General features: G+C 48.7%; 2 protein-coding genes across 4 annotated transcripts in view; both read right to left on the bottom strand.

The window, feature by feature from the left end:
- GNG7 (G protein subunit gamma 7) overlaps positions 1-15,481 on the bottom strand; it is an 82,846-nt gene extending 67,365 nt beyond the window's left edge. The window contains exon 1 of one of the 2 annotated variants that reach the window (XM_053372465.1): positions 15,370-15,481. The gene's annotated coding sequence lies outside the window, so the exon portion shown is untranslated. The remainder of the gene's footprint in view (positions 1-15,369) is intronic. The other variant, XM_053372464.1, reaches the window with a different exon arrangement.
- Positions 1-25,664, bottom strand: part of DIRAS1 (DIRAS family GTPase 1) — a 111,011-nt gene that overhangs the window by 65,230 nt on the left and 20,117 nt on the right. The gene's annotated exons all lie outside the window — the stretch shown is intronic.

Here is a 25,664-nt window from a genome sequence, read left to right as displayed (position 1 = left end):
TAGCCTCTACGGTCGGAGGCAGCAAGGCGTCCGAAACCCGGTTGCTGGGAACTGCAGGAGGGGAGAGGGCTCTCGTGTGCAGGAGTTTCCCCAAAGAGCTTTCCTCAAAGAGGGGCTTGATCCGGCAGCTCGGCTCCTCCGATGTTCGTAACAGCCTCTGCCAGCGCGAGGGGCACCAGTGGCTGGGCAAGGCAATCAACTGACCTCAAGCACAGTCTCCAGAGCGGGAGGGGAGGCAGATCAGTTTCAGAGGACAGGTGCATCCACTGCCCAGCAACCACCCTGATGCGCCCTCCGGGTGCTGCCTGCAAGGGCAAGAGCAGCTCCGCTCCAAAACCTCTGGAGGGCACCAGTTTGGGGAAAGCTGGGGGGCGGAAAGACTCCCAGCCACCATTGGCTCCACTCCTTTGTTTGCTGGAGATATTTTTATCCTGCTCTTCAGCCAACAAAGCCTCTCCCAGAGCAGCTTACATAAAAGCAAATCAATAAAGCCATTGCAACAATTAATAACATCATAAAGCCAGCAAACAATTGCCAGGGGGGAAGCAGCATGGCAGCCAAGTTCTAAAAGGACACGGTAGGACACCTGCTTGGAATGCAGATGGAAGGGGGGTCTCCCCAGCATTGCACTGGGACCTTCTGCACACCAAGCAACTGTTCTGCCCCTGTGTTGGAGCCCTTTCTGGATCTCTAGTGGACTCTCTATCCTTTTTAAGCAGATGGCTATCTGTCATGGATGCTTTAGCTGAGATTCCTGCATTGTAGGAGGCTGGGCTAGATGTCCCCTGGGGGCCCTTCCAGCTCTGTAAGTCTATAATTCTGTCACAGCCAAGCCAGCTTCAGCAGAGATCCATGAGAGCAGGTGGAGGAAGAGGAGGCAGCAGCAGCAGCAGCAGCAGAGGAGCTGAAGGGTGAGGGGCTGCCTGCCAGGCAGAGGGAGAGGAGCACTGCCTGAGTTCTGATCCTGCTCTTCTCGCAGAGCGCAGTTGCTGAGCGACGACTTGCCTCTCCCATCTGATCAACCTGAACCAACACGGGGCACACATGCTGGGGAAACGGAACATGCTCTCTTTGGCAATGCTAGAGGGGGAAATTCCAGAAAATGCCCCCCCCAACACACTGCAGGTCTGAGTCTAAGCAACACCCCCCCCCAGCAAGCAGCCCATCCATAAAACAGCCTTTTGCGTAATGAGCTGTAAGAGAATCCGTGTAACATTTCATTTATTTATATTTTACTTGGGCAAGTTGGGATGCAGCTTCTCACAGTCCTCAGGATCCTTCCCCATCCAGAGGCTTGGCCAGCCTAGTCGCCAGCTGCTGTCTGAATCCTCCAGAGGCAGCCACTTGGGCAAGGCTGCTCCCTGCCTTTCCACTGTGCAGCAGGACCACAGCCCTCCCCCACTGGCACTTCCAAGGCATGGGACCCGCTGAGGTCTCCCCAAGGGGGGGCAGCACTGCTGGGGCTTGGACTAGACGACCCTCAAGGTCCCTTCCAACTCAGCAGTGCTGGGATTCTAGGATTCTGAGCACTGGGGGGAGGGAGCCTGCCCAGTCCTGAAGCTCAGCCCAGCTCAATAATCTCGGGGAGCTTTGCCAGCAGGGGGAGGGGGAGCCCCAGCCCATGAAAAAATCCTGCGCTTGGCACAGAGCCTCCGATGGATGCAGTTCAACAGGACTTTTATTTATGGCTCTGCTGCCAGCCCCGTCTTCATGGCAACTGCTGTGGGGGGGGGCATATACACAGATGCTGCGAGAGGAAGGAAGGAAGGAAGGAAGGAAGGAAGGAAGGAAGGAAGGAAGGAAGGACCCCATGGCTGTAGGGGAGGGGAGGGGAGGGGAGAGAGACAATGAGAAGAGAAGAGAAGAGAAGAGAAGAGAAGAGAAGAGAAGAGAAGAGAAGAGAAGAGAACATGATCAGGAAGAGCAATGGCTGCCGCAGCTACAGAGAGAACAAGATGTTTGCTGCCTTTCCTGCTAGGGCTCTCCTCCACTGCAAGGACAGCGCGGTGGGAGGGGGTGACGTTCCCTGCAAGGGAGATCAGAAGGAGCTAAGGACTGAGAAGAATGAGCCAGAGGGTGGCTCTGTGCTTCAGGGACCCACAGGCGAAGAGGGACAGGGCAGAGTCTGCCCATGGCACCCCAGTCAATCCTATCCTGCCCAGGACCCACCCAGCGTCACCCTGGACCACTTCAGCTCATTTCTCCACCTGTGGGCAACCAGCATTTCAACCTCCCTCCGTCCACATGCAACAAGGGCCTAGTTCTCAGTGTGGATTATAGAATTATGGAGTTGGAAGGGACCCCCAAGGGTCATCTAGTCCAACCCCCGGCAAGGCAGGAATCTCAACTTAAGCCCCCCCCATCCAATCTGAAACCAGACGAGACCCTGCCTAGGTTTGCAAATGTGCTAGCATTTTTATTTGCAGCACCATTAGAAGGATATCTCAGCAATATAATTTCAAACTGCAGTTTATTATGATGATTATTACCATTATTTACTACCTGCCCTTCAAGAATCAAAACACAATATTAAAAACAGTTTAAAACAACCTCCCATCAACAGGAATAAGGTGGGTCCCAAAATTATGCACTGCTAGTGGTGAAATCCAGGGTTTGCTTTCAAAATGATTTATCTATTACTACATTTATTAATGGCTTACTGCAGAAAAGTTCTCAAGGTGACTTGTAATTCTCAGTTGGTCCTTTCATAAGCCGCTTTGAATTTTTTGTTTATTTTACAATCAAGTAGCGTATAAATCTTAGGAAATAACTCATGGTCGTAAAACGCACAAGAGTTCAAGAGCAAGCCAGAAGAGCAGCATTATTTGCTGAATGCGCTCATCTTGCGATGACAGGAAAAGAGGAAGACCCCCGCAGGGGTCTTCATACCACATGATCCCAATTAGGAAAGAAATGCCTGCAGGGTGAAAGCTCATTCTGACATAGAGAAAGCTAGAAAGATCAATTCCCCACACAGAAAAAGCCAGCCTGCCAGGGAGAAGGCTAGGCCAGAGCACTCCTCCTCCTGCTGCCTTTCTAGGTGCAAGGAGCCCTCACAGCCAATGCAACGGAGCCTGCAGAACTGTGAGTCTGCTTCAGGGTGGATGGAATGAAAGCTTTAGTGGAGATTCCTGCACTGCAGGAGGTGTAGGTTCCCTTCCAACTCTCCAATCCTCAGCCCTGCCCTGAGATCAGCAATGGCTCCCTGCTTGTGAAAAACTCTCCCCAGGAAGATTCGGCTGGTGCCTTCATTATATATCTTTGGGCAGCAGGGGAAAACAATAATGTCCTTTTAAATGTGTTAAGGAAGGGGGCATTACTGGGTTGTCTTTGTTCTTCTTATTATGTATTTTGTGTTTGTGGTACCTCAGTTTATGAACTTAATCCGTTCTGGAAGTCCATTCTTAAACCGAAACCATTCTTAAACCGAGGCGCGCCTTCCCTAATGAGGCCTCCCACTGCCAGTGCCCTCCCATCGTTCAGTTTCCATTTGTAGACCGAGGTAAAGTTCGCAAACCGGGACACTACTTACAGTTTTGCGGAGTTCGTAAACCAAATTGTTCGAAAACAGAACTGTTCTTAAATCAAGGTACCACTGTATTAAAATTGCCCTGAGATCTACTGGTACAGTGGTACCTCAGGTTACATACGCTTCAGGTTACAGACGCTTCAGGTTACAGACTCCGCTAACCCAGAAATAGTACCTCGGGTTAAGAACTTTGCTTCAGGATGAGAACAGAAATCGTGCAGTGGCAGCGCAGTGGCAGCAGGAGGCCCCATTAGCTAAAGTGGTGCTTCAGGTTAAGAACAGTTTCAGGTTAAGAACGGACCTCCAGAACGAATTAAGTTCTTAACCTGAGGTACCACTGTATAGAGTGTTATACCAATGTATGCAAACAATATTTATACAAATAATAATAATAATAAATAAATAATGTGCGATCTGGCAGGCAGGCTTTTTCAAGGCTACCTGGGGCCTCTCGTGAGGATAAACAAGGTAGTAAAACCGGATTAAGCTTAAGAGGAGGAGGGAGAAGCCACACAGACAGATGCTCGCACACCCGTTAATAAGATAAAACCAGCAAGGCCAGATTATGGACTGAGGAAGCTAATATTCCTTCAGAAAAAAGGATTAGTAGGGGATCTCTGCAAATCTAATTTTGCAAGGTGGGGGGAACCACCAAGAAGTCCGGCAGTGAGAGCAAAAGTCGCAGATCGCCAGCTACCTGTCCTCCTTCCAGGAGCTTTTCCTCATAAACAACCAACAGCAGCTCAACAAGCCAAGCTGAGCAGAAGCAGATTGGTCATCCCTAGAGGAGAATGAGGAGAAGAGAAGGCCTTCATTTTTGGACTCATTTATCCATCCTCCGGCCCAACCCAGTGGGGAACCTTCCCTAGGGAGCAAGACCCTGGGATAGGAAACGTCCCCAAGAGCAGGGTCTCCGGAGGAAGAGCTGGGCCCTGGGGTGGGGAGTGGGCTTCATTCTGCAGATGCCCACGCTGTTGCGAAGGGTGGGAGACATGTAAGCAGGATCGCAGGTGGGCCCAGGGAGCCTGACCACTCGGAGAGTCTGGAAGACCCTTCCGCAGGAAACTGGGGCAGAGGGGGATGCATGTGTGAATATTGTGGCATGGGAGGGAGGAAGAGCATTGCACCCACAAATACATCTCCTTGAGAAAGCATGCCTGGTGCCCCTCCAGGGAGAGAGGCACACTCTGTGCCCATCAAAACAGAAGGCTGGGCTTGCATTCATTTGCCGATACACCAGACCTGGGATGGTTGGGGAGGGCAGATCCGTGGAGAAACCCTCTCATTGTCCCCCAGGGTTAGAATTGCCAAATGGCACCTTAAACCTAAGTTACAGTTGCCACAATGGAATGTCTAGGCACCTTTTTCCAATGGGGTATTATATTGTTGTTGTTGTTTTCTATACTGCTTTATATTTTAAAGAAAACAACCTCAAAGCGGTTCACAACACATTAGACCACCAAATAAAACAATCCAGAATAAAACAAATTCAAGCATCAAGGAGAGTATTTCAGGTCCTTCTCTAAGTGACATTTGGCTTTCTCCATATTTACTTACCAACTTAATTTATAGAGCTGCCCCACAGCAGAAGTGCTCTAGGGAGCCAGTGGGTGTAGTGGTTAGAGTGTTGGACGAGGACCTGGGAGATCAGGGTTCGAATCCCCACTCCGTCATGAAGCTCACTGGGTGACCTTAGAGTCAGTCATGGCCTCTTCACCTACCTCACAGGGTTGTTGTAGGAATTAATGGGGGGGGTGAACCATGCACTCCTTGTGATATAAATGCAAGGTACAAGCTCTTCTGCGCATCTGCTTAAGAAAGCCAGAGGGGAGCCAGAGGGAGATGCCAGTTGCCAGCCTGGCAGCCAGAGATCTTCACAGGGTTGCAATTGGACCCACGCCAGGTGCAAAACACACATTTCTAGCTCTGCCTCAATGTAAAATGCACAAGCAGGATTCGAGCATGAGAGCTGTCTACCCCCGGTCCCCGCTGGTCTCCAGAAACTTGGTATCCAGAAGCACTGCTCCCTCCAACCTGCTGTTTCTGCCTCCAGGTGCAAATGTCTTACCTGGATTTGGAAGGGAGCCTACAGGTACAAAGAGACACAACCTCTGGCATGCGCAAGGCCCAGGCAAGCCTCTGCCTGCCCCTCCGGGAGCGAAGGGTGGCTGTGCATCTTCCGAAATAAGAACTCCTCCAGGCCAGCTTGCACAACAGGTGAGCCTGGCAGGACTCCCAGTTCACCTGCTCAGGAATTCTGGAACAGGAGGGCCGCTGCAGCCACCTTCAGAAACAGCTCCTGCTCAGTCTGAACTTGCAAAGGGTTTGTGGGCAGGAGAAAGAATGCAACAAGAACCTGTTGAAGTGCACACAACTCACAACAGCTCTGAGGCAGAGGGGGTCAGGTTTCTGCACCGCCACAACCACAAGCGAGGATCCAGGTGGCTATTTGAGGAGCAGGTGGGGGCACCAGGTTGTAGAAGGAATGGCCGAAATAAATCCTCAAAGAATTCTCCACGCAATGGGCAAAACAGAGGAAAACTACTTCCAAACACCATGGTTTCATTAACATCAAAAATCACTCCTGCTATACTCACAGGCTAAATATCTGATTTAATATGATCTCTTCTTAAATATGCTCCTGCCACAGTGTCAATCAAGATGGTCCAGTGATTTCATTTAACTCAGTGACCTTCAGGGGACAGAATATCACACATTTTTTCAGAGACTGAAGGTGGCATGAAAAAGACTGTTTTAGCATTTAGTCACTGTTTATTCACAGGGTTTCCATACTGCCCTGTAATGAAGTTCTTGGGGTAGCTCAGCAAACGAACAAAACTATGGGGGAAACAACACATAACACAAAAATCAAGAAATAAAATCAAAAGCAGCATAGACTTTCAGCCGTCTGGCCCAAAAATGACAGCTGGGCATTCCATTTTGGACTGTAACATGGAGATTTTGGAAGCAGCCTGCCATGTTTTGAGAGAGGGGATTCCTCCAGGGAGCAGGAAAACTCTTTCAAGGTGGTAGGGCAGAGTGGGTTGGATTACTGCAAAACTTTATACATGGGGCTGCCTCTGGAGACAGTTTGGAAACTTCTGCTAGTGCAGAATTCAGCGGCCAGGCTGCTCACCAGGGCAAGAGAGTTTGAGCATTTTGCACTGATACTTGCCTGACTGCCCTGGCTGCCCATTAGTTTCCAGGCCGAATTCAAAGTGCTGGTGTTGACCTATAAAGCCTTCAATGGCTCAAGGCCCCAATATCTCAAGGGTGACAAAACGAAAACAGGGCCTTTTCTGCAGTGGCATCTTGTCTGGGGACGCTCTCCCCTAGGAGGTTTGCCTGGCACCTTCATTATACACCTTTAGGCGCCAGGCAAAAAAGGTTCCTTTTTAACCAGGCCTTTGGCTGATTGACACCCAATGCCCTCTTAAAATGTGTTGGGGAGGCAGGGGGTTATTGGGTTGTTGTTTTATTTTTATTATGCATTTTGTGTTTTTATATTGTGGTTTTATGCTGCAAAGCGCCCTGAGACCAGCTGTATAAAATTCAAAAAATGGGGGGGGGGCAGGAGGCACCATGGGAAGAAGCATCATTAAACAGATGTGGAGGAGCTTCCTAACGAACTTCTGTGGAGTTTTGTTTTAAATGCAGGAGGAGAAGTCTTAGCAGAAGATGCAAGGAAACAAGCCCCCCCAACCCAAAGAAAATCCCATTGACAGGGAAAGAGCTAAGCCTCTGTAATGGACAGAATGCCCCCAAGGCTCCACCAGCCTCCTGAAATGGACATCAGATGCTGAGCAGGAAGGAAGATGTGCCAGAGCAGAAACGGGCCTTTGTTCCCCCATAATGGGGCGGGGAGGAGATGTGGACTCCCCCATCCGCATCCCCACCCCTTTCTCTCTGCTGCCCTCAGGAAGACCAGAGCAAGCTGGGTAACAACAAAGAATTTATTTCCACTGTCATTAAGCGTCAGTCGTATCGCCAGGACAATTTTGCTTCAGGAGGGAAGGAGGGAGGGAGGAAGAAGTCGCAGAGGACAAGAAAGGAGGAAATGTTTTGGCCGCCCCAGTTCCAAACCATTCCTCCTCATCGGTTACATAAATGGGAGATAACCCTAAACTGGGGGCCTGAGCTGCAATTTTTTGTGTGCAGGAAATTTTTAGTACAAAAAAAAAGTGGGGAGAACCAAGATTGCCAGCGTTCCTGCCCCCCCCACAAAAAATCCCCTCCCATAAACATAATCAAGCAGTATATAGATGTTCATCTGTCAGGGATGCTTGAGTTGAGATTCCTGCATTGCAGGGGGTTGGACTAGAGGACCCTCGAGATACCTTCCAACTCTACAATTTTATGATTCAGTAAATTTTATGAAATAAACAACCTCATAATAATTAAATTCATTGAAAAAGAAATGGCACCTAGACATTCTGTTTGGTGTTAGAAACTCATATATAAAATCTGTATCTCGTTAAACCTAAGTTACAGTTGCCACGATGGAATGCCTAGGCACCATTTTTTACACTTTGAAGATGATGAGGACGATTCATTTCATTTCTATACCGCTCTGTATTTCAAAGAACAATTCTCAAAGTGGTTTGCAACACACTAGAACATCAAATAAAACAATCCAGAATGAAACAAACTCAAGCTTCAAGGGAAATATTTTGGATCCTTCTCTAAGTGACATTTTGCTTTGCCCAGTCGCCAACCCGGCAGCCAGGTATCTCCACGTGGTCACAATTGGACGCACCGGTTGCAAAACATACCCGGCTAATGTCTAACACTGATTCCGTGGTGGCAACCCTAATCTAAGTTCAAGGTTGGCAACTGGCTTATATATCTGTGTTTCTAACGCTGACAAGGAACCCAGGCTGAACAGGGAAGGAAGGCTCCATTTTCTGACTTGCACACCAATGGCCCTCTGCAGTTTGCTGCCTTCATTTCCAGCAGAGGAAGCCAGGAAGTTTTTCACAAGAAGGCAATAAATTAGAAAGAAAGACAACTCCAACTTCCTGGCAGTTTTTCTCGCCCAGAACTACATAGAAAAATAATTCACGGCAGCTGAGGAGACGTTTCTTGTGGAAATTGTGCCCAGAAGACCCTCCCAGGGGCTGTTTGGTGCCCCTCAGCTGGGCCCACCTCCAAGGACCCTATCTCCACCCTTGAGTTCCCCAAGTCAAAGCGACTGAACCCTGCCGGAGAGAGGACTTCTTTTTTCCAGCACTTCCAAGAACATATCTGAAGGGTGAAGTCATGGTTTTAAGCTGCTCCATTGATAATGAAAACCGATCTGCATCAATCCTGCATCAATGCCCAGACCGATCTGGGCGGGAGAGAGGGGCATTGATGCAGGAGGCAGACAACAACAACAACAACAACAACAACAACGTATTTATACCCCGCCCATCTGGCTTGGTTTTCCTAGCCACTCTGGGGGGCTCCCAACAGAATTAAAAGCACAATAAAACATCAGACATTAAAAACTTCCCTCAACAGGGCTACCTTCAGATGTCTCTGGGAAAAGCTTGCGCCCCTTTCAACCACTCAGCCGAGCTGACAGAAAGGCTTTCTCTGTGCTCACTGAGGGCGGCTCCTGGCCTGTCCTCCTGATTCCAAGAACGAGTATGGAGGGGTCGGCTTTATCCCCAGTTACGACTGCCCTCCTCTCTCGTTCTCCCACATTTCTTCGCTGAAAATAGGGACGTCCCGTTCCATAATGATAATTTTGCTATTTATACCCCACACATCTTACTGGGCTGCCCCAGCACTCTGGGCAGCTTTGAATAGATAGAAAAACATAATAAAACATTCACATTTAAAAAACCTTCCCTATACAGAATTGCCTTCAGACAGCTCAGGGGTCAGATTACTCCATAGCTTCCAACATTTCTCCAATGAAAACAGGGACATTCTAAGGAAAAGTGGGATGTTCCAGGATCAAATCAGAAACCAGGATGGCTTCTCTAAATCAGGGACATCCCTAGAAAATAGGGACTTTTGGAGGGTCTGCTCTCTCCCCCTGCAACCTGTGTCCATGTTTGCTCTGCAAATGATAAATGGCATCTCTGCAGAGCCCTCCCAGGCCAGGGCGACCTCTGTGTTGATGCCATGGCTTTGGAATATTATTTATTACCAATCTTATTTGTTTACTTACTGAATTTCTATACCTTCCTTCATCAGAGCATGACGGGGCAGTTTACAATATAAAGACACAAAAATAGATACCATAGTAACAGACAAAAACAATACCACCCCCTTATATATGTGTGTGACAGAGAGAGAGAGAGAGAGAGAGAGTGAGTTTAAAAGGCCGTAAATGGTCCCATGAGCCAAAGGCCTGGGAGAAGAGAAATGCTTTTGGCCGGCGCCTAAGGATATGTAATGAAGGCACCAGGAGAGCCTCCTTGGGGAGAGCGTACCACAAACAAATGCCCCGTTCTCATGTGCCACCCTCTGGACCTCTCATGGAGCAGGCACATGAAGAAGGGCCTCAGAAGATGATCTCAGTGTCTGTGTCGGTTTATACAGGGAGAGACGGTCCTTGAGGTAATGCAGTCTTGAGCCTTTTAAGGCTTCAGAGGTCAAAAACAGCACTTTGAATTGGGCAGCCAGTGCAGTCGGAGCAGGATCAGTGTAATATGCTCAAACAGTCTTGTCCCGGTCAGCAACCTGGCTGCTGAATTCTGCAATGGCTGAAGTCTCCAAACTGTCTTCAGAGGTAGCCCTACATATAACACATTGCAATAATCAAACCTTGAGGTTGCCAGGGCATAGACAGTAGACTATCCCAGTCCACACAGGGGTGTAGCTGGGCCACCAGCCAAAGCTGAAGGTTTCAGGCACTCCGGGCCACCTGAGCCTCAAGCGACAGCAATGGATCCAGGAGGACCCCCCCAAGCAGTGCACTTGCAGAAAGGCTTCACTGGCCTCCAAGTGAGTCATGTGGCCCCCTTCCACCTAACTTCTCTCCCTCAATGCCAATGGTGGAAGCTGCCTTCGGAGGTGGCATTCACTGGGAACCTCATCCAAACAGCCCCACATCACTCCCTGAATGACTTCCTAGGGCTGTCATGAAAACACAGGAAAGATGTGGCACTTGGTACAGAAATGTGCCAACTCTTTGCGTTGTCCTTCTGCACAAGGGCAAATTTAAAGGCTGCCCTCTAGCCAGTTCTTGCTCCCTTGGAAGCTCCTGTCCTTCCAGCAACCACACTCAGTCGTCAATTACTTTTAACCCCAAGACAAACTCTGCAAATCTGCACAAATCACTGACTTCCAGCAGCCCCCTTAACTAGCAAGTCTATTTGGACCATTTAACTTTTTAAAAAGAGAAATCCTACCATGTGCCAAAGGGGGTGTCATTTCTTGCATCCCGAGAACAAGATCCTGGTTTCAAAACAAACCCCACTTCCTTAAAGCTGACTTTAAGGACACCTTCCCTTCCTCTTGTTACATCACAGAAGCAGTATTTCAGAAAACGTTTTGGAGCAGAAGGGCTCAACACCTCCTCAAAGGACAAACAGCGGATGTTACAAAAGGCAAGCGCTAAATTTAGGCCAACTTCCTTCTAAGAAACGAGTAACACTTGGAAATCACTGAAGTGATGCAGCCCCAGGCAGGCAGGGTGGCATTTCACCAACCTGGGAACCTGAAAATAGTATAAAAGTAATTTAGGAAAGTAATCATAGGGAAAAAATAGTATAAAAGTAATTTATCAGTAATCAGATAGAAATCCACTCTGGCGGTGCATTTCAGAGTCCCCCATAAAGAGAACGAGAGGCAAAGGCGTGCAGATTTCCAACAAGTTGGGCGGTGCGAGACTGCAAGTGTGCAGAGCTCTTTCCCAAACCTGGGGGACTGTTGGCTGCAACAATATCCAGACAGCACCAGGCCAGGGAAGGCTGTATTCGGCTGCTTTCAACCCCATGGATCCATCAGTGCCCTACTGTTGCTGCCGAGAGAGGCTGCTGGTGACTGAAGCTGTGGCGAAACACAAACTCCTTTATTGCACGCACACATCTCCTCATCGAGATCTTGTTGCCTGCCATGAGGCCCAAACTCTGTTGACACAACTGTGAGCGCACAAACCACGCAGATCCTGGAACCAATTCTGAACAAGAGAAAAGATTTCTTTCTCCAACAACCATCCGATGCAAATAATGCCTTCCACGGAAGCAGATGTAAATAGGTGGTTTTTTCTTAAAGAGCAAGTGTTGCCCACACAACTGGGATAGGCTCTGCTCTCCATCCTATTCAGTACACTCCATTCAGACAGAAGTTTCAACTGGCCTCCAATTTTCATGTTTCTCACCTCTGAAAGAGTATAACTTTCTTTCTGTGCTACTGAGTCTTTCTCTGCTTCAGACTCCCTACGAGTTCTCCATCCACAGCAAAAAGAATAAGCCCGAATTTTCTAAAGGCCAGATATCGCACCGTTGCCTGAGCCATGGCATCACATGCACATACAACACATATGCCATATCGTGGGATGTAGCAGATGATGCATGCCCAGGATGCCCCTTAAAATTAAATTACACCAACAGTACAGCTATGGAAACAGGGAGGTGAGAAGAATATAAAGTTATCAATTTTTTAAAGCATTATATTGCAGTGTAAACTGCATCAAGTGACCAAGGGAGAAAAGCAAAGTATAAATCTTCTATGGAGATTTGACACAAAATAAACCAGTGGATGCAGTGACCTTAGAATTTACAGTTTCCTTCTGCATTAGACAAGCCAAACACCTGCAAGTCTATTTATTGTTGCTTACTGAATTTATATCCTGCCCTTCCTCCCCAGGGCAGCAGACAGATCCACAACTTGGAAAAGCAGCAATGATGTCCTGAAACTGATCAAAACGTTCCAAAACCAAACACAATTAATAACATTCTGAAAGCAGTCGAGAGAGAAAAAGCGCTTGGCACACGGAAAGGCATGCTCCTTGCTGCTTTGCAGAAATTTAACCAAAATAAAGCTTTTGCCAGGCAGGTAAAATGCAGCTTTTTGCAGCAGCTTTCAGGTCTGGGAGTAGCCAAATTGACCTTGGCTGCCCATGGGACTCCAGCACCCATTTCCCATCCTCATGGCGCCCATCCAGGAAGAGGAGAACAGACCTGAGCACCAGCCCCTCAGCTCAGGAATGACAGCTCCAGCCCCCCTCCCTCTCTCCAAGCCCCACACAACCCCTCTGGCTCCATCATATCCCTTGCAAGCAAGCCAAGTCACGAGCAGACTGCACCCAGTGGCAATGAGTTGTTTGTCCAAATACTGTACTGGGCTCGTGGGGAGTGTTTCCCCCCGGCATTAATTAGAGGGCACCAGCCCCCAAGACCTTCCTGCATATCATTTCAAGGGGCTCATTTCTGGAAGAGCAATAACTGGTGTTGGGAATTCCCATTGTTCTAGGCGCATTTTGCAACAGGGAATTTCATTAGAGCAAGCAGTTTCTGAGCACAGTATTGCGCCTAAGATTTCAGATTAAAACTCTAAACTGAAAGGAAATGAGGACCTTTTTCTGCCTTCACCCTTATAGCTACTCCCTGAAGACTGGAGAAGAGTCCATCTTAAGAATATTAGGAGGGTGGGCAGGGGAAGGACTAGACCATGTGAAAAATGAACATAATATTTTAGCTACAGTTCATTGATTTTCAGCTTTGTATTCTTGTTATCAAAAAAGCGTGCCTAGAAATTCCGTTGTTGCACCCATAACGGAAGTTTAAGGTGCCCTTTAGCTCTTAGCTTTCATATCTCAGTTTCTAATGCTGGCAATGTGTGTTAACAGCAGCCCCACTCTGCCAAACAGCCTTTCTTCATTTGGGATGTATCCCCCAGCTAAACACTCCAGCGTACTTACAGGCCTAGTAAGTCCAATGAACCCATGATTCAGTGCTAGAAATCTCCCAGGTGCCAGGCGTGTTTTGCTACTGTCACAGGTTCAATTGCGACCATGCAGAAATCTCTGGATGCCAGACTGGCAACTGACATCTCCACCTGGCTGGTCCCTCCAGCTTTCTTAAGCAGGTCAGCAGAAGAGCTTGTTCACTGCCTTTATATCCCACCTTTTTCTCCAACGGTTGACCCTGCCCCTGTTAATTCCTACAATGACCCTGTGAGGTAGATTAAGAGGCCATGACTGACGCCAAGGTCCCCCAGTGAGCTTCAGGACAGAGCTGGAATTTGAACCCTGATCTCCCAGGTCCTAGCTGACACTACTTCTGCTATGGGGCAGCTCTATAAATTAAGAAGGTAAAATAGAAGTGGGAAAAGCAAAATGCTACATAGAGAAGGATCTGGAATATTCCCCTTGAAGCTTTCTTGGATTCTGGATTGTTTTATTTGATGTTCTAATGTGTTGTAAACCGCTTTTGAGGCTTGTTCTTTAAAATATAAAGTGGTATAGAAACAAAATGAATAATAACAAAAAATAAATTTCACTTCTGAAACGTTTGACAACCGAGGCACTGCTTCTTGCACTCAAGCGGAAGCCACGTCAGATGTTCGGATTCCGAAAAGCATTTGGAAACCGGAGTCTTTACTTCCGGGTTTTCAGCATTCGGGAGTCGAAACGTTAGAAAACGGAACCATTCCAGAACCGAGGTTTGACTGTATATGTGAGTTTCTAACACTGCCAGATTTATTGGGGCCAAAAAGTGGTATATGAATAAATGAGACACAATAATAGAATCATGGAATGGTAGAGTTGGAAGTGGCCCTGAGAGCCATCTAGTCCCTGCAATGCATAGCTGTTCCATACAGGGGTCGAACCTGCAACCTTGGCATTATCAGCACCACACTCTAAGCAACTGAGCTAGACGGGTGTTGTTGGACTACAACTCCTAGCATCTCTGACCACTAGCTGGAGATGATGGGAGTAGGAGTCCAACAACGCCTGGGGACCCAAAGTGGAGACAGGCTGCGGTAGAGTCCAGAAGCTGGCCGGACCCTCTCCGCCGGAATTCCTCAGTGACCCTCACCCATCAAGGCGCTCTGTGCATGCGCAGGAACCACTTGTCCTTCTCAAGCACCTTCTGCAATGACCACTTACGTGTTCCAAGCCCCAACAGTCCCCCGCCCTCCCTGCAAGGTGCTTCCAGCCTGCTATCTAAATGGCAAGATACTCTTCCCCACGCTGCCCCGCTGGGTCCCTTCTCACCAGAAGTGAGAAGCCAGATACCACAACGGAAAGCCCAACAACACCCCACCGGCCCAGGCCCCGTTCTTCACCTCAGTGGCCAGGCAGGCGGAGCTCCAGCTACAGATCCCCACCCCGCCAGTGAAACCTGCCCCTTCCCCCCAAAAAGCAGTCCACCTCACGTCTTGTGGCGGGGAGTTCCAGAAGCTCATGCTGTGCCTGCAATGTGGAGGAGGCTGCTGACTCCTTGCCCTCCTTTTGAGCACCCTTTTGGGATCAGCACAGAAGCCCCTCAATCAACATGCAAGCCCCGCCCACTGAACTGTACAGAAGCCCCTCCTTCATTTGATAGGCCCCTCCCACTTTGACCAGCACAGAAGCAGCTCCTCCCAGGGAAAGGCCTCCCTCCTCTTAAGGCCCCTCCCACTTCCTATGGTCCCGCCCCTCTCAGCTCCTCCCCCTCAAAGACCGTGCAAGCCCCTCCCACCTTCCATTGTCTCCTCCCCCTTTCCCCCTGCAGGCCCCTCCTCGGTGGCCCCGCCCGCTCGCATCACAGGGCGGTGCCACATAAGCCCCGCCCCCGAAGACCCCCGCAAGGGGCGTTTCCTTCCTCGGCCCCGCCCCTCACAGGTGCCCACGTGACCTCCCCTCCGCGTCACCCTGAGGGCGGCGGTGGCGGCTTTGCGAGCCGGGCGCCTCTTACCCTCTCGCCCCGCTCGCCTTTTTCTCTGCCTTCCTTCTCGGCCGCTCCGCCTCGCCGCTTCCCCCGCTGCTGCCGAAGCCGCCGCCGCCGCCTCCCTCGCCCTGCCGCGCAACCCAACCTGCTGCCAAGTCCCGAAGGCGGGCAGGGCAGCCCCCCCGCCGTCCGCTCCCGTCCTCCGTCAAAGGGGCGATGACCGACGGCGCCACTCGGCCAGTACGCGCGGCGCGTCCCTCAGCGCGGAGGCGGGACGAGCGCTCAGCTGCGCCGTTAGGTTGTCCCCGCGGGCGAGGGCGGGGGAGAGAGCGAGCGAGCGCGGAAGCGGCCAATCAGGGCCCGCGAGGACGGGCGGCGGCGCGGGGGAGGGAGGGAGCGGGGCCTCGACTCGTATGCAGATTGCGGAGGTGGGCCAGACTGCGCATGTTCTCGCTTTGCATTATTCATGAGTGGAAAAGGCGGGAAGGGAGAGGGGCGGGGCGAGGCGGGAGGACGACGCAGAGAGCCGAGCCAGAAGGTCGATTGTCTCTTTATGGACAGTGGCACCTCGGGTTAAGAACTTAATTCGTTCCAGAGGTCCGTTCTTAACCTGAAGCACCACTTTAGCTAATGGGGCCTCCCGCTGCTGCCGCCGCCACGCAATTTCTGCTCTCATCCTGAAGCAAAGTTCTTAACCCGAGGTAATATTTCTGGGTTAGCGGAGTCTGTAACCTGAAACGCATGTAACCCGAGGTACCACTGTATTCAGTTTCCATAATAAAGCCTTTAAAAAATATTAATAATTTAACTATTGTTGTTTAAAAGCATCAGTACCTCAAAAACGAGAAAATAATACCAATTATTATTAAACTTTAACAAATAATAATCATAAAATCATTACTGCATTTGCCTCCCACCTTTCTCCCAATTTGGCAGCGGCATTTGAAGAATGACAACTGACCCAAAAAAACGCCAAATAATGCTATTTATTTTTATTTTATTAAATCTTCATGGGCGGTTTGCAATGAAATCATGATAGGAAAAACACAAAATACATTCTAGAAATAACAAAATTAACCCAATAATCCCCAGAGAAGTAAAAACCAGAAGGCAACCCTTGAAACGCAGACAGAGAAGCTGAGGCCCAATATATATATATATAAATTCCAGTATTTGGACAGCAACCAATATGTGCAAACTTGGGAGGATAGTGTATCTGAAGAAGTGTGCATGCACACGAAAGCTCATACCAAGAACTAACTTAGTTGGTCTTTAAGGTGCTACTGGAAGGAAAAAAATTTTTTGTCCAAACAGGAAGAAAAACCTCCTGAGATTCATTAGGCAAACAAAGCAGACAATCAGCTTCAGTGGTGCATAAATTTAATGCATAAAAGGTTCTTTTCATTTTTTTAGAAAAGCCCTTCCACAAAGCAATAAAATAATAATAATAATAATAATAATAATAATTTTATTGTTTGTACACCTCCCATCTGTCTTGCCAAATGCAAGGTGGTTCTTTAAAATGAGATTCAGAACACTCTGGGTGGCTTCTAGCACATATAAAAATGAAATAAATGCCGAACATTAAAAACCTCCAGATTAAAAAAATGCCCTTAAACTTCAGGTAAAAGAGGAAGGGAGGATAGAGCCGTTTGCGGCCATTTTGTGGATCCCTCAAAGCCTGCAGCCCTGGAGAAATCTCTCAATCTCCAATCCCCCAACAAGATCTCTTAGATCAGGGTAGGCAACCTAAGGCCCGGGGGCCGGATCCGGCCCAATTGCCTTCTCAATCCGGCCCACAGACATCGTGTTTATACATGAGTAGAAAGTGTCCTTTTATTTGAAATGCATCTCTGGGTTATTTGTGGGGCATAGGAATTCGTTCGTACCATTTTTCAAAATATAGTCCGGCCCCCCACGTGGTCTGAGGGACTGTGGACCGGCCCACGGCTGAAAAAGGTTGCTGCCCCCTGTCTTAGATGGCAACAAATTAGACAATAAACTTATTGCAATAAATGAGTTTGCTCAAGTTGGACTTCTTTGCAGCTCAAATCAAAGATTCAGCTCAGTGCCCACTCCCAGGTTTGCCCCTTGACTGGCTGCACTTTTAGATGTCCAAAAAGAAAATTTAAATGAACACATTTTACACATGGAGAAAGACTCCCGCAAGAGATGAGGAACTCCCATCTCGTCTTCGCTTTTCCTGTCTTATCGGCGAGTGGCCTGGTATCCTGGACCACAAAAACTATAATTTTTCCAGCCTCCTCAGCCCCCTGCTGCAGAAACACGTCCATGCCAAGAACGTGCCGTAACATTTTGCTGGGGAGACAGACTTTTGTGCCCATGTGCATGCAGAGAGAGGCGCAGAATAAAAGGAAATGGTGATTTCTACCAGCTGGGTGCAGAACAAAATTGCTGCAGCTGAATGCAAAAGGCTTTAGGATATTTGATTTGTCCATGGGAAAACGAAGGGAAATGGAAGACAGGCTCCCTTTGCAGGGCTGTGGGCACAAGTGTTCCTGCCAAAGGGAATTGCACTGAGATATTAAGGCAGAAACATGCTTTGCAGGGAGAGAATGCATCAGGAGAAATTGAATGATCCATTATCAGAACGATTTTAAAGTGGAACGAAGCTGGACTCTGGCTGTGGCTGGAGCAAGTTAGTTCCTTGGAGGTTTTTAAGCATAGCTTGGATGTCCATCTGCCAGGGATGCTTTGACTGAGATTCCTGCATTGCAGGGGTTGGGCTGGATGACCGCTGGGGGTCCCTTCCAACTCTACAGTTCTATGAAAGTGTACACTCAGCTCAGCGAGGGAACCAGTTGCTTCTTCTAGGAGAGAAAGCAACGTTTATCTCTTAATTTTGGGCAGAGGCAGCTCATGCCGAAGAGATGAGGCCTCAACAGGGGCAGCCAGCCCTGCGAGGAAGGCTGGGGGGGAGAGAGAGCAGCTGCCACAAAGGCTGCCTTTGGGTAGGGATGGGCTGCCCACTGTCGGACGCAGGAGGCCAGACTAGGCCTGCCCACCTGGGCCTGATCCAGGCGCTGATTGGGGGGGAGCACCTGGGTCCGTTAGGCCCCCCCACCCCAGAGCGCCCCCTGGGCAAGTCACCCTCAGCCCCCAACTCCCAATTCTTCCAGGCAAAGGAGCAAAGCCAGTTTCGCTTTTGGGTGCGGGGTGCCCCTGGTGGCCAAGGGCAGGTGGTGCATTGGTGGAGAGGCACCCATCGATGGGGAGCCTGTGTCACCCAAAACAGGGCACGAAATGGGTGCCATTCCAGACCTTGCGGGTGCAGCAACCTTGCAAGCTTCCAAGTCAACACTGGCCTCTCCTTTTTAAAATGTTTGCTTATAAATTTATTGAGCTTATTACAGTAAATTAAAATAAATAAGAAAGGGGAGAAATAGAAAAAAGGAAGAGAATACATAAAAAAAAAATTTAAGCATTTTAAATAACAAAAGAACCATAAAATATAACTATATAGTATCTATGTAGATGAATAAACTCATTGTTTCCCTCAAATACTTGATTAACTATGTGGTTTTGACAAATACATTCCAAATATCATTAAATTTGATTGTGCGTAATCTTTGTCCGTTCATTAGTTGCAAGAATTGTCATGTCCTCTATCCATCGATCAAAGGGGGACATATTTTTGCCCTTCCAATGTATAAATATAAATCTTTTTGCAGATGTGTGGGCCCAGAGACTCTATTTTGCTGACCATCTGTCAAGCCCCATAGGTTAGGTATATGAATGATATCTTCCGAAATTTTTAGCTCTTTCCCCACAACAGCATTTACCGTATTTTTTGCTCTATAAGACTCGCTTTTTCCCTCCTAAAAAGTAAGGGGAAATATGTGTTCGTCTTATGGAGCGAATGCAGGCTGCGCAGCTATCCCAGAAGCCAGAACAGCAAGAGGGATTTCACTGCGCAGCGATCCCTCTTGCTGTTCTGGCTTCTGAGATTCAGAATTTTTTCCCCCTCGTTTTCCTCCTCCAAAAACTAGGTGCGTCTTGTGGTCCCGTGCGTCTTATAGAGCGAAAAATACAGTATACATCCTAATTCCCCCACATACACACGCACACACAGACGCAAATTCACCAATAATGGACACTGTAAAAAACATAAGTTTAAAAGAAGTGTTTTCCTTTTTGCATCTCCAACAGCAGGCTGTCATCAACGGATGTTTATGCCATCGTGTGATGGAGTCCAATAAACTCAAAATAAGATCTTTTCTTGCATGAGACATAGTTTATAATCTCGTGACACATTAGAAACAGAGCTAACACAGAGCTTTCCTGAAGGCCGGTGTGAATTCAAAGCCCATGGCAGGAGGAGAAAGCAAACGCCTTTGCCAGGCCCTCCGAGGGCCCTGCTTTTCCAGGGACAGTCCCAGAATTACAGAAGACATCCCGGTTCCTGATTTGATCCTGGAATGTCCCGCTTTCCTTTTTCCCTCCCCATCTTGGAGAATAATTAAAAGTGGTGTGTGCAGGGGCTAAAACGGAGTCCTGTTTATACTGAAAATAAAATTCCTGCACCAAATGGAGGAAATGGTGAAGTTTCCTATAATTTTGAAGGAAAAGGTCACCCATCCACTTTAAAGTCTTTCATTGCAAGTCATTCTGCAGCCTGCCATTTCTTAGGAAGCACGGAGAAGGTTTATTCCTTTATTGTAAATGGAGCCTCACTCTGCCTACTCAGAAGTAAGTCCCACTGTAGTCAATGGAGCTTACGACCAAGTAATTGGGTATAAAGATTGTGCAGCTTTACACTGCAACCTGAAGCATTTTTACTTGGAACTAAGTCCCACTGAGTTCAATAGCAATAGCATTTACTCTCTGGTAGGATCATTCTGTTTCCAGTATTATTATTATTATTATTATTATTATTATTATTATTATTATTGGGACGCGGGTGGCGCTGTGGGTAAAACCTCAGCGCCTAGGACTTGCCGATCAAAAGGTCGGCGGTTCGAATCCCCGCGGCGGGGTGCGCTCCCGTCATTCGGTCCCAGCGCCTGCCAACCTAGCAGTTCGAAAGCACCTCCGGGTGCAAGTAGATAAATAGGGACTGCTTACTGGAGGGAAGGTAAACGGCGTTTCCGTGTGCTGCGCTGGCTCACCAGATGCAGCTTTGTCACGCTGGCCACGTGACCCGGAAGTGTCTCTGGACAGCGCTGGCCCCCGGCCTCTTGAGTGAGATGGGCGCACAACCCTAGAGTCTGTCAAGACTGGCCCGTACGGGCAGGGGTACCTTTACATTATTATTATTATTATTATTATTATTATTATTATTATTATTTCCTGCCTCCCCCCCCAAGGGACTCAGGGCTGCTTACAGCTGAAATATTGTTTCATTCCATTTATCTGTAGAAGATGTTGCACACGATTCCTTCCCTCACACCTTTTTCCTTTACAACAACCCTGTGAGGTCAGTTCAGCAGAGGCTGCCCTTGGCTCAAGGTGGCTGAGGTTGAAGCGCATAAGGCATCTCTGTGTGCAGTGAGCTCAAATGTGGGAGAAGCTTCCTGGTGAAGAAGAGGATGTCCCTATTTCCATCGGAGAAAGGGGTTCTCAGGGAGAGGCATGGGGGTGCCCCCCTTTTCTAAGGGGGCTGCAGCTCTCCCCTCCCTTTCCCCATCTCCTCCGCTCCCAAACGCCAGCAGAGAGCCAACGGTTTCCACAGCAACCCTGTGAATGACGCATTTCGGGATTTGCCATGCAGGGCCTGAGGGGGACTTGCCATTTGATTGTGAGGGGGGCAGAGACACTGTGAGATCCACACACAGAAGCGCCACACACCCGGGGAGCAAGGCTGGCAGGTGTCCCATAAGGGGGGTCTGGCTGGCCCCTGTGAGGACAGCATGATGGACCCCCTTGGGGCCTGACGCAGCAGCCTGGCTCTTCTTGTGTCCCTATGCAACCTCCAGGCCCAGAAGCAGTCTATCCTGATTAGTTGAGGACAGGCTCTGATCCAGCAACCAGGCTCTTCTGGTGACCTTCATGCGCAGACGCACCTTTGTGCAAACGCAGGCCTCAAATGCAGGACCCTCCAGCACAGCAAGCGAGGGAAGGGAGAGGCATGGCCCTTTTGCTTTTTCAAGAGCGGTGCATGGAGACAAAGACCCACGGATGACGCAGCCTTTCACGCATTTGCACACGCACCCACCCTCTGCAAACACCCCTCAAAGTCCCGAGCGATGCAGCCTGTTTGGTGCAGGAGATGCTTGCCATGTCCCTCCCTCTCCATCTGGAATCATCGGCATGGGCATGGCTCGCAGCGCAGTGCCCGCGGCTCAGGCAGAATCTCAAGGAGCATTGAATCCCCCTTTGGGAAAAAGAGACGGATGCATCGCGGGTGTCGCCCCCCACCGGGGCAGATCTCCCATGAAACAAATGAAGGTGATGTTTCAGGGCTCCAGAAGCAACTTCAGTCCGCATTGCTTAAAAATCTGGGTTCTCATAGACGCCAACTGAGTTGCCCAACTCAAATGCATTAATGTTTTGTTGCATGTATTTCAACAACCCCAAAGTATGAGAGTCTATTGCACAAAGGTTGCGAGGGCAGAGTGCTCTGTTGTAGGACAGCCCCATTGAAGAAGAGGCCTGGCTGCTGGCTGCGAAGGGGCCCCCATGACTGTTCAAGCTTCAGGGCTAACAACAACCCATCGGGCTACGTTTCTGGGTGGCATCCAGCACACAAAAAACATAATGAAATGTCAAACATTAAAAACTTCTCATTATGTAGGTCTTCCATTGCCCCCAAGAGCCCTGTTCCACCAACTTTATTTCCCCCACCTTCATCTTCTGTGTCTGTGTCAAGCAGGCAGATCAACTTTTAGGCACCCAAATTGCCCCACACATCACTCCGGGCTGCTGCAGTGAGAAGGGAGACGGAGGTGCCCAGTTCTGCCCCCACAGATGCGAGGATTTTGATTACTTGGGGGATGAAGGGAGAAGAGAAGCTGCTGAGGAATTTCTGGGGAGTCTCTGCAAATGGAGGTGGCCAAGTTGGGGCCATTAAGAAACAATAGAGGGCAATTAAAGGCCATTGGCAAGTCCAGAAAACTGTCCTCCCCCCTTGCACTGAGGTGTGAACAGAGACTGGGGGTTTGCCAGGGTAAGAGAGCTTTTCGGCAAGGTGTTCTGGGAAGGTGGAGGAAGAAGAAGACTGGGATCCACCTTGGGCAGCCCCTCTTGAAATGACCACGCTGTAAGATCTCCACTCTCTCTATGCAGACAGAAGGTGTAAATAGGGAAATAAACCGTATTTCTTAAAGCTGCAACTGTCTCTGGCGTGTCTCAATTCTCCAAAGGACCACAGACCCTGGGTGAGCACCTGGAACCCCCTGGGATCTTGCAGAGAGTAGCGTAGCACACAACTTTTCTAACACTACTCATTTGTTTTTTTTAGTTCTCCGAGTGCGTAAATCTTAAATTTGCATAAGTTGCGAGTTACACATATCCTTTTTGAGGCGAGGTGACACAGGACTGCAAATACAGTTGCCCCATAGATTTGTATAATGGCATTTATAATCCCGGCAGTTTTGCTTCCATTTCCTTCTCTGATGATCCAAAGCCTTTTCCATGGCTGCCCATTGCTCCCAGTATGGCCAGGGATGGTGGCAATGGGAGCTGCCGCTGGGTGGAGGTGTGATAGGAATTTTATGGTCTTAGATATAGAATCATAGAATCATAGAATCATAGAATCATAGAGTTGGAAGAGACCACAAGGGCCATCGAGTCCAACCCCCTGCCAAGCAGGAAACACCATCAGAGCACTCCTGACATATGGTTGTCAAGCCTCTGCTTAAAGACCTCCAAAGAAGGAGACTCCACCACACTCCTTGGCAGCAAATTCCACTGTCAAACAGCTCTTACTGTCAGGAAGTTCTTCCTAATGTTTAGGTGGAATCTTCTTTCTTGTAGTTTGGATCCAATGCTCCGTGTCCGCTTCTCTGGAGCAGCAGAAAACAACCTTTCTCCCTCCTCTATGTGACATCCTTTTATATATTTGAACATGGCTATCATATCACCCCTTAACCTCCTCTTCTCCAGGCTAAACATGCCCAGCTCCCTTAGCCGTTCCTCATAAGGCATCGTTTCCAGGCCTTTGACCATTTTGGTTGCCCTCCTCTGGACACGTTCCAGTTTGTCAATGTCCTTCTTGAACTGTGGTGCCCAGAACTGGACACAGTACTCCAGGTGAGGTCTGACCAGAGCAGAATACAGTGGCACTATTACTTCCCTTGATCTAAATGCTATACTCCTATTGATGCAGCCCAGAATTGCATTGGCTTTTTTAGCTGCCGCGTCACACTGTTGGCTCATGTCAAGTTTGTGGTCAACCAAGACTCCTAGATCCTTTTCACATGTAGTGCTCTCAAGCCAGGTGTCACCCATCTTGTATTTGTGCCTCTCATTTTTTTTGCCCAAGTGCAATACTTTACATTTCTCCCTGTTAAAATTCATCTTGTTTGTTTTGGCCCAGTTCTCTAATCTGTCAAGGTCGTTTTGAAGTGTGATCCTGTCCTCTGGGGTGTTAGCCACCCCTCCCAGTTTGGTGTCATCTGCAAATTTGATCAGGATGCCCTTGAGTCCATCATCCAAGTCGTTGATAAAGATGTTGAATAAGACCGGGCCCAAGACAGAACCCTGTGGCACCCCACTAGTCATATATGGCAATGTTCATAACCACACGTACATAGAACAGCACAGGAAAGCCAACCTGGAACCATTTTGATTCCTAAACTGAGCAAATGTTTCTCTGCATGGTCAAAATGGAAAAGCCTCCCCATTGTCTCTTCCTTCACAAATCCTGTCTTAATCTGTGTTTGAATAAGGGTGTGAGCCTTATCATTACAAAAGACTGCCCAGGCTCCCCAAGAAATCCAATCAAGTAACCTGCCAGACAGGAAATAAACAAAACAAAAACAAATAAACAGGAGAAAACAACATGGAAATGTTCTGTTTTAGACCGCCTTATCTGAGGGGTGGTCTTAGGTTACACCCCTTCTGTGATGAATGCATAATGTTTCTGGGGGTGGTCTGGATCTAGAGGATGGGAATTTCAAAAGTCTTTATAAGCCCTTGCACAGCATTTTTTGGGGGTCCTCTTCCTCTCCTGCGTGCGAGGGGAGCACCCTGTTGCAACAGATCAATAAAAATCAAGCTTACTAGCTGCTTTGCTTCTCAATCTTCTCTGGTTGGCCTCTGTTATTTTCTCCTACCAATAGGGAACCTATGTAAGGACTCTATATGGGCTCTTGGATACCCCATAAGGGAAAAGGGCATATTTTTATTTACAACAGAGGGCAGGCAAGTCCCCCCTGGATAGGATCGGATCCCTTCACCTCCCTGCAGGGTCCCGACTTGACCAAAGAACACCACCAGACGAGGGGAGCGGGGAAGGAGTGGGATACAATAAATCCATTTTTATTCGTTCATTCAAGGAAGACTATTTCTAGGATAAAAGCTACATATTGTACCATCGGTTTTGTTGGATTACATTATTATAATATGGTCGTCTTTTATTTTCCCTTTTTGCTATCTTTTTTCTCTGGAAAAAGCCAGTTATGCACAGTAGCTGATGTTGTCATGCTGCCATCGTCAAGAGGAAACGTGGGGTGAGAGGGATTGTTTTTCAATTTATTTACAATGCAAAGGACTGCCTCCGTTCGAAATTTTAAAGAAGCACCATTCATGATCCAAGACAAGACATCCCAGCCGGCAAAGATGGAGAGGAGGCAGTGGGTGAGGGAGAAGAGACCCCCTTCGCTGTCCTGGGCTCAGCAGACAAGAGAGTGGATTGTGCAATTCCTGGGCCAGCAAAGAAGATGGGGCACACACACACACACACACACACACACACACACACACACACAGGGTAGGGAGACCAAAGGGAGCCAGAGGAGCACCAGCTTCCAAGCAATGAACACATCCAACTCAAATTAAAATTCACCCCCTTGATGACGGATCCGAGCGACCCACAACCAGGGAGAAAGCGGAGCAGCTGCCCGGACCCCCAAGGCTTGTGCTGGTCCTGAGCGCTCTGCCGCTGCCCAAAGGAGCCTCTGAAGGCGGCCTTGTGCAGGTCTATGGCTGGCAGCGGCACAGGGGCAAACAGGCACACGAACAGCGAAGGGACCGGGCACTGCACGCCCTGTGCCGGGATCGCGGAATTGTGCTGCTGAGTCGGACCCCTGGTGCTTTTCAAATAACCAATATAAATTGTGCCAATGCAGCAGAGAAAGTCGCTCCACTGCTTCTGTTTCTGCCAGTGAGGAGAGAAGGAGCTGCCTGGCTACAGGAACCCC

The sequence above is a fragment of the Podarcis raffonei genome, chromosome 18 (assembly GCF_027172205.1).
Source record: "Podarcis raffonei isolate rPodRaf1 chromosome 18, rPodRaf1.pri, whole genome shotgun sequence".
Taxonomy (NCBI): domain Eukaryota; kingdom Metazoa; phylum Chordata; class Lepidosauria; order Squamata; family Lacertidae; genus Podarcis; species Podarcis raffonei.
Note: the sequence above shows the minus strand (reverse complement) of the source record. Positions and strands in the feature narration are given on the sequence as shown.